The sequence below is a fragment of the Schistocerca serialis genome, chromosome 8, assembly GCF_023864345.2.
Source record: "Schistocerca serialis cubense isolate TAMUIC-IGC-003099 chromosome 8, iqSchSeri2.2, whole genome shotgun sequence".
In the NCBI taxonomy this organism is placed as follows: Eukaryota; Metazoa; Arthropoda; class Insecta; order Orthoptera; family Acrididae; genus Schistocerca; species Schistocerca serialis.
Genome location: NC_064645.1, coordinates 331,799,142 through 331,808,746, shown reverse-complemented (window position 1 = coordinate 331,808,746; position 9,605 = coordinate 331,799,142). Strand labels below are relative to the sequence as shown.

Genomic DNA, 9,605 nt, shown 5'->3' with positions numbered 1-9,605 from the left:
TCGTCCAGGAGGGTTAAATTCCTAGGTGCAGTGGAGGTGGAGAGTTTCACTGCTTTCTGTATTTTGGCGGTAAGGTACTCCACGGCACGGACCATATTGGCCGGTGTTGTCAAATCGAGGTCTTGTCGAGTGGTGTTATTAAGTATCCTGGCAAACTTGTCCCAACTGGTGAGGGTCACAGTGGAACGAGCATCAAATGAAGGGGCAGCATCGGTGAGGTGCAAAAGTACTGGCTCATGGTCGGAGACCTGTTCGTAGACAGTTTCCAGTGAAAACTGAGCGGTGATGTTTTTGAAGATGGCCACCACATCTAGAACGTCTGGCTGGCAGTTAAAACGGAAGAACAGACTGAGACATGGGTAGGTTCGTGGGGGCCATGGGACAGATAATTAGAATTACATTAATACCTTCAGATGTTGACGGGCGTTGATATATATCAACGGGGACAGGTGAAGATGTGTGCCCCGACCGGGACTCGAACCCGGGATCTCCTGCTTACATGACAGACGCTCTATCCATCTGAGCCACCGAGAGCACAGTGGATCTGTTTTCTCGGACATAACTATTTAAGTAAAGACAGTTCACGTTCGCTTAAAGGCGACGATTTGATATTGTGGTGAACAGCATATACCGACTACGAGAATAGGAAGTTCCGTCCTACGAACGCATCTCTGTGTCTTACTGAACCAAAGACTTTGTTTTAGAGACTCTTTGTGAAAGAAATGGAGAGATCGGACGTGTGAGAGGAGGAGAGAAATTGTATTGTTGCGAGACGCCATTATGGTATAAAGTAAATGTTCAAATGGTTTTTTGTGCAAAATACAATCCAATAACTAACATCAAGTATTCAAGGTGTGTATATCCCCATACCGAAATTAGTTAATTATCACGTTACAGATATTACGAGATGTAGATCGCTCGGAGGTGAAGGACCTATCATCCAGACTCATCAGACAACATAGCACACAGTTGTGCCGAACTATCTGCGTAACCAGTAAAGATTATAGAGATTTCAGGTAGAGTAGGTAACGACGAGGAACTTCCGCGAGATCGCCACTGCGGAATGCATCTCTTGCTCTACTGTGGTATTTAAAACGAAATATTTATATTTTCCAGGTCTTCAGGGGAGTAAAGATAAAAGGAAATAAGGAACTAAGCTAAACCAACTAAAACCAATAATTAAAATAATAGCACACGTAAATAATATTTATTAATAATAATAAATAAATGAAGAACATTTTTAATTAAATAATCCAATAACCAATAATAATACATTAAAACTTTCATTTCGTATTTGCTTATGGGTATTTGTGAAAGCCTTTAGTTATTTAATTGTGAAAGAATACAGCGCTTTCATTACAGTACTTCATACAATAGGCTGCAAAAGAGTCTAATTACAGATTATCGGATGAGCAGTTTATCTGATCTTGAAAAACCAAATTTTTAGTTTCGTACATCTACATCTACATCTACGTCCACGTATACGTCTACATACGTACTCCGCAAGCCACTGCATAGTGGGCGGGGGAGCGTACACTGAACCACCACTACGCCGAGGAGACAAAAGTAATGGAATACTTCCTAATATCGTGTCGGACCTCCTTTTGCCCGTCGTAGTGTAATAACTGGATATGGCATGGGCTGAACAAGACGTCGGAAGTCCCCTGCAGAAATACTGACCCACGTTGCCTCTATAGCCGTCCATATTTGTAATGTGTTGCCGGTGCAGGATTTTGTGCACGAAATGAACTTTCGATTATGTCTCATACGTGAAACTTCCTGGCAGATTAAAACTGTGTGCCCGACCGAGACTCGAACTCGGGACCTTTGCCTTTCGCGGGCAAGTGCTCTACCAACTGAGCTACCGAAGCACGACTCACGTCCGGTACTCACAGCTTTACTTCTGCCAGTATCTCGTCTCCTACCTTCCAAACTTTACAGAAGCTCTCCTGCGCAGGAGAGCTTCTGTAAAGTTTGGAAGGTAGGATACGAGATACTGGCAGAAGTAAAGCTGTGAGGATGGGGCGTGAGTCGTGCTTGGGTAGCTCAGTTGGTAGAGCACTTGCCCGCGAAAGGCAAAGGTCCCGAGTTCGAGTCTCGGTCGGGCACACAGTTTTAATCCGCCAGGAAGTTTCATATCAGCGCACACTCCGCTGCAGAGTGAAAATCTCATTCATGTCTCATACGTGTTAGATGGAATTCATGTCGAGTGATCTTGATGGTCAAATCATTCACTTGAACTGTCCAGAATGTTCTTCGAACCAATCGCGAACAATCGTGGTCCGGTGACATAACGCATTCATAAAAATTCCATCGTTATTTGGCAACATGAAGTCTATGAATGGCTACAAATGTTCTCCAAGTAACCGAAAATAACCATTTCTAGCCAATGATCGGTTCAGTCGCATCAGAGGACAAGTATATTCCCTGTAAATACAGCCGACACCATTATGGTGCCTCATTGACAACTTGGATCCAAGGATTCGTGTAATCTGTTCCACACTCGAACCCTACCATCAGTTCTTACCAACTGAGATCGGGAATCATTGACCAGTCCACTGTTTTATAGTCGTCTAGGGTCTAACCGATGTAGTCACAAGCCCAGGAGAGGTGCTGCAGGCGATGTCGTGCTGCCTTCATAGCCCATTAACGCAGAATTTCGTCACACTGCCCTAAAGGATACGTTCGTCGTATGTCCCAATTGGTTTCTGCGGTTACTGCGCAGTGTTGCTTGTTTGTTGGTACTGACAACTTTACGCGAACGTCGCTGCTCTCGGTTGTTAAGTAAAGGCCGTCGGCCAGTGCGTTGTCGTTGGTGAGAGGCAGTGCCTGAAAACCGGTGAGTCTCGGAATATTGAATTCCCTAACAAATTCTGATATGGAATGTTCCATGTGTCTAGCTCCAATTACTATTCCGCGTTCAGATCCTGTTAATTCCCGCCTTGCGGCCATAACTTTACACGCGAATCACCTGAGTACAAATGATAACTCCGCCAAGGGATTGCCCATTTATACCTTGTATGCGCGATGCTACCTCAATTTGTATACATACATATCGCTATCCCATGACTTTCGTCACGTCAGTATAATGCCTCTGTACAAGTTCCAATTTTTCTGTACGTTGACAGTAATAGAATCGTTTCGCAGTCAGCTTCAAATGACAAGTCTCTGAATTTTCTAAATAGTGCTTCTCGAAAAGAACGTCGCCTTCCTTCCAAGAAGTCCATGTGATTTCCTGAAGCATCTCCGTAATGTGTGTATGTTGTTCGAACCTACCGATAACAAATGTAACAGCCGACCTCTGAACTGCTTCTATGATTCCTTTAATTTGTCTTGGTTCGGACCCCAGACACTCGAGCAGTATTCGAGAATGGGGCGCACTAGAATCCTATACGCAGTCTTCTTTACAGATGAAATACATTTCCTGAAACACTTTCAGTAAACCGAAGTTGACCATCTGCCTTTCCCACTACAATCCTCACATGCTCGTCCCATTTCAAATCGCTTCGCAACGTTTACATATTTCTACATTTACAGCAAAACTGCCAATCATCACGCTAGCTAGGAATTTTATCTAAGTCATCCTGTCTCCTCCTATAGTCACCACTCCTGACGATATCCTTGTCTCTGATGAAAATTCGCCTTCGAGGATAACGTACTGAATACTATTACTTAAGAAATATTCTAGCCACCCACGAATCTTGCTATCTATTACGTATACTCGTACCTTTGTTAACAGCCTGCAATGGGGCACCGCGTCCAATGCTACTGTTGGCATCTTGTTACATGTTTCTGCAACTAAAATCCAGAAGTAAACTTTGAAATTTAGACAGTGATGCAAACTCTTTGCGTAATTGGATTTACATATTGTTTTCCAGTTATGTCTATAGCATCTTATCCAAAAGCTGCTTAAGATTGGATTGAAGTATTTTTTAGATCTGAATGCCCTTAGTAACATATTAAGAGGCGAGTGCCGTTACGCCCTATGAAACAGATTTAGAGTATTTCCTAAAATATGCGTAAAAGCAGTTCCTATTACACACAGACGTGCACGTGTTCACTCACACAACCAACCAACCACCCACACACGCATACACAGTGAGAACTCATTCGAATTTAAAATATCCATTAAGAAGAAAGAGTAATGTGACGAAAAATATTTCAGTATTTATGTGTATCAGAAATCGAATTTTGCTTTTTGGCCAAAGCAGCTGAAATGTAACTGTAGTGGCACGTCAGTATAAAAGAACTAAGCTGGTTAAAGAGACGATGTTATGTCGTTGTTTGGAAAATAATTAGTGTGTTTGGTTTTAAAAAAAAGATCATGGTTCAAATGGCTAAACCTAACTAACCTAAAGACATCACACACATCCATGCCCGAGGCAGGATTCGAACCTGCGACCGTAGCAGTCGCGCGGTTCCGGACTGAAGTGCCTAGAACCCCTCGGCCACAGCGGCCGACTTTGGTTTACAGAATGACCATTTCATTCATAGTAATTAATACTCGTGTGTTTTATTTTTATACACAATGACAAGTATTTTTAGAAAATCTTTCGGCCACCAGATATATTATTCGTTCCAATGGAAGAGGACAATGAATGACATCTGAATGTTCCTTGGTAGAGAACGCCGTGCTAATGTGCATCCCTTGTGTGCACCCTCCTCTCAGAATTCCTTCGAACAAAACTGCACAGTGAGAAAACATTGGGAACGTTATGAAGCGCGAACTTCCACATGAGTTTTAGTCTTTGTGCTTATCGCCGAGACAGCAAACTTTAAGGAATGAGATGCAGCACTCTGTTCGGTGAGTGGAATTTTATGAACGTTTGTGACTGATCAGAGCCTACGCGAAGTCAGCTCCCTTATTTCCCGATACCAACAAAATAATCTGTTGTGACGTCCGAATAATACCGCTGTTTTCCATAAACAGATTACCGGCAGTCTAATTAATTAGTACGCGCCAGATTATTGTGTAGCCCATTAACTGATTAGTGGAATGCGTGTGATGCCACGTGGTAACAAAATTGTAGGCTGGCTTCCGACGCAATTTGTTGCGAGTACGGTGCCGCTCATGCCGTCTCTATCACTGTATCTACTACATCTAAATGGCTATGCTGCAGTTCACACTTAAGCGGTTGGCGGAGGCTAAAGAGTACTTCTCTACCGTTCCACTCTCGATCAGCAACCAAGAAAATGTTTTCGCAGTCAGAGGAGTAAGTCAGTGATTGAAATGTAGCGAGAATATCTCTTCGCATCGAGAAATGCCTTTGTTTTAATGACAGACACGCTAGTTCGCTTATCATTTTCATGGCACTCACTTCTCCATTTCGCGATAAGACAAAACTAGCTGTCTTTCTGGGGACATTTTCGATGTCCTCCTTCAGTCCTGCCTGGGAAGGATCCCATATCGCACAGAAGTACTCTAAACAGAGGACAAACAAGTGCAGTGTAGACTGTCTCTTTAGTAGACCTGTCGCATCTTCTAAGTTTTCTGCCAATAAAACACAGTCTTTGGTTTGCCTTCCCCACAACATTTTCTGCGTGATCGTTCCAATATAAGTCGCTCATAATTGTATTCCTTAAGTAGAGTCCGCACAGAATACCGTGGACGGTTAGGTTTGGTTAAGCAGCAGGGAACGTCTGGGGAGAGCGGTGGTGATAGAGGTAGTGGGTAGGCGCTGTAGAGGAAATGGCGAGCTCTGTAGGGGAAGCGCGGTTCTAAACTGAAGCCTACACTCGCATATTTTGTAAATATTAAGTGGGGCCTCTCCACGCGCGCACTTGCATGGTGGCCATTCAAAAAGATCTGTCACCTTTGTTTTGATTAGCATCTAAAAAGAATTCCGCCGAAAATGCAGCGATTTATTTTCGCCTGGCTTGCTAACCATTTGTAACTTTCAGAGAAGCATCACGAGTGGCGAATTTTGAACAAAACTTACACATTTATCTTGTTGCCCTGTTAAAATTTGCTTCTTTCGCCAAAAGACAGAGCAGTTTATACACTCGCACCTCACTAATACGTTGTGCAGACGCAATTAAGTGAGGAACTGAGCAAAAGTAAGGTCAGTATCTTAAGAAAAAGCACATCCTCGATACAAAATAAATGTGTTATATTTACACTCATGTTGTTCCAAAGCATATAGAATTTCTCGTTTCTCCAGCTATCGATGGTCCTTAAAAATTACATTTTTTCATTACCACCAGGCTATATCAGGAAAATTAGTTTTTCTATAAACGATGTTAAAAGCATGTAAAACACAACTTTACATGTTGCCTACAACTTTGACGCTCTGTGGCTTTCCGGACATGGGTCCCTATGCAAAGTTTGATCTACTAAGTCCCGTCTACAACCTTTAGAATTGTGTAACATGAATTGTGGAACACCCTGTTTTTTGTTGTTGTTTTTCAGTCATCATTCTTCTGACTGGTTTCGGGCCGCCCGCCACGAATTCCTCTCCTGTGCCAACCTCTTCATCTCAGAGTAGCCCTTGCGACCTACGTCCTCAATTATTTGCTTGGTGTATTCCAAACTCTGTCTTCTTCTACAGTTTTTGCCCTCTAAAGCTCCCTCTAGTGCCATGGAAGTCATTCCCTGATGTCTTAACAGATGTCCTATCATCCTGTATATACTGTGAAAAACAATGGTCCTGTAGCACACCCGATACTGCTTTTACGTTTGAACATTCCTCTCTATTACGAATGACACACTGAGTTCTGTTCTCTTCAGTCCAATCACAAAGATGGTCAGATATTCCGTGCTCTCCTATTTTGTTCACTAGGTGCCTTCCGTAAGTCAAGAAACACCTGGGCCCCAGTGCTTCCTGCCTTCTGGGTACCGTGGACGAACAGAGAGAGCTGCCTATCACACGATTGTTGTTTGAAAAATATATGTTCATTCCTACGGGGAAGGGTTTTGTTCTTCAAAAAAGTCCTAAAAGGCGATACGTTTCAAAATTCAACAACAGACTGACTCAAGCGCTCTATATGAATCCACAGTTGCCTGCATCTGTTCAACGATCGGGCTTGAAATGGACAATGACCCGAGCAGTTTTCCATTGATATGGAACGCTTTGTTCTTCCAATCGCCTATGGTAGACTGATGCTAGGAGAAGAGCAAGTTATGCAAATAAACACAATTTAACGTCACGCTAGGCCTTAATTCTTCAATTACGACGCAATACGCTATATCACCACGTAACAGTTCGCGTTTATCTCAATAGCACAGCTTTCACGAAAGCAGGGAGGCAAAATTCCCAGAGTTTATTTGCAACATCTTTCATACAGCGAGTTAACACTGCTCTCGAGGAAACTGGGCAAGTGAATGGCCCAGGACCGCAGAAATTTCGACATTGTTGTTTTCCTTCCATAAACCAGAAGCGTAAGTGCACGACTAAGCCGATGGCATGGGTGGGCGATAAGAGATTAAAAATCTCACGTGGAACACATGCGCTGTCGCCAAAGGTTGCTTCTGTAGGCCAGTTTGAGATTTCGATATAAAAACGGCTAATGTTTGCAAGATTCACTTTTTATTTAACTGGTGACTAATTCTGGTTACCTGAACCCATTTTCAAGTCATCTTGCGGGGCGGAAATTTAAAATAACAGTTTATCCAGTAGACTGTTTTTGTTTTCCATGTTAGTACTCCGGTTGCTATGGGTTTATTTACCGACTGTCATTTTTTATTAGTAGTTCACTGTTACTATTTCAGTATACATATTGTCAGTTGGAGGTAGTAGGTGGAGTTGTGGACGCTAGAAAATGGAGCGTCAAATGGAGAAATCGGAACTTTACAACATTTAAGCAGAGTTGTAATACCAACAGAGGCAGCCAGAAATATTTGTGTCGTATAGGAGGATAATGCTGCCACTGGACAGAGCATGGCGAGAAAATGGTTTTCTCGTTTTAAGGAGGATCGTTTTGACATTAGTTCAGGAAGACTTCCGGAGTGTGATGAAGATCGCTTAAACGCATTAACCCAAAATTATCCAGGTCAGTGTATTCGAGAACTAGCAAATGTGATGAATTGTGGTCATTCAACAATCGTGTGACATTTGCATACAATGCGGAAGCTTCAAAAATCGGATGTATGGGTACCGCATGCTGTAAGCCAAAATCACAAAAATTAGCGGGCACCATATGAGTATGTTTGCTTACTCGTCATCAACTTGCTCTTGAACAACAAACAACACCGACCATTCCTGTGGTATCGATAGCTACGATGCCACGGCGTAGGTGCGAGTGTTAGGTTGGCACTACGACAGACACCGACGACAGCGCCCTCTAGCCGGCGCTGTGCAGCTCTACGAGCTCCAGATTCAGCCCATTTCATTCTGAGCCGACGACCAAGCAACTTAGCTTCTACTTCATAGGGGGCTAGCCATTACAGACTTTGTTACTTCAGTTACTTCAACGATAGTTTGTCCAACTACCAGTAGCAGTTACCGTTGATACCTGTACGGCTTCACATTTACGTGCTCATCTGTACGCAAAGTTAAGTAAAACCATTTCTAATTGCAGTACCGAAGCATTTCACCTTTTCCTGCTCCTACTCACTTCCTACATTCGTCCTACTTTTCAGTTTACAGGAGCATACCAACGCGCCGCCTTCCAGGCGGGATACAAAAATTCCTAACCTGTATCTTTATTGGTGACGAGAAATAATGTCTTCACGCCAACAGAAGAAAAAGAGAGGAATGGTTGAGCACAGACAAAGCAGCAACTCCCATACAAAGACCTGCCCTCTTCCACAAAAGATAATGTTATGCATCTGATGGAACAGCGACGGCATGGTGTACTACTATGAGAATCACTCAAAACAAATGCACACAATTTTTGTAAAAATACAGTTTTCATTCTGCATGTGTGAAAGTCTTACAGTGTGTAGATACATCCTTCCCGCTTTTTTTCAAACTTTGTTCATCCTATTCCCGTGAGTGGCGCTGTCACAGCATGTCTTCAAGATGGCTGCTACACTTGGCGTTCCTCAGAAGCAACGTGCTGTCATAGAATTCCTCTGATGTGAAAACGAGACCGTGGGAAACATCCACAAGTGGTTGAAAAAGGTGTATGGAGATGCTGCTGTCGATCGCAGTATAGTTAGTCGGTGGGCAAGCAGGTTACATGATAAAAGCAGACACGGCAATATTGAGGATTGTTCTCGCAGCGGCAGGCCTCTCTGCACACACTCAAGACAATGTGCAGAGAGTTAACGAATTGGTGACTGCTGACAGACGCATCACAGTGAACGAATTGTCACGCTACGCTGGGATAGGGGAAGGAAGTGTTTGCAGAATACTGAAAGTGTTGGCGTTAAAAAAGGTTTGTGCCAGGTGGGTTCCCAGGATGTTGACAGTGGTTCACAAAGAAACAAGAAAAACGGTATGCAGCGAACTTTTGGGAGAGTATGAGAATGGTGGAGATGAATTTCTTGGAAGAATTGTGAAAGGTGATGAAACATGTCTCCATCATTTTTCACCAGAGACGACGGGGCAATCAATGGAGTGGCATCATGCAAATTCACCCAAGAAAAAAAATTCAAAACCACACCTTGTGCTGGAAAAGTAATGGCTACAGTGTTTTTCGATTCCGAAGGACTCTTGCTTGTG

The 9,605-nt window shown here is 43.1% G+C and overlaps 1 non-coding gene across 1 annotated transcript; it reads right to left on the bottom strand.

Annotated features, from left to right (window-relative positions):
• Positions 1-460: 460 nt before the first annotated feature.
• Positions 461-535, bottom strand: Trnat-ugu (transfer RNA threonine (anticodon UGU)). Its single transcript has one exon. It is a non-coding gene; the product is annotated as a tRNA-Thr (tRNA).
• Between the last annotated feature and the right edge of the window lie 9,070 nt (positions 536-9,605).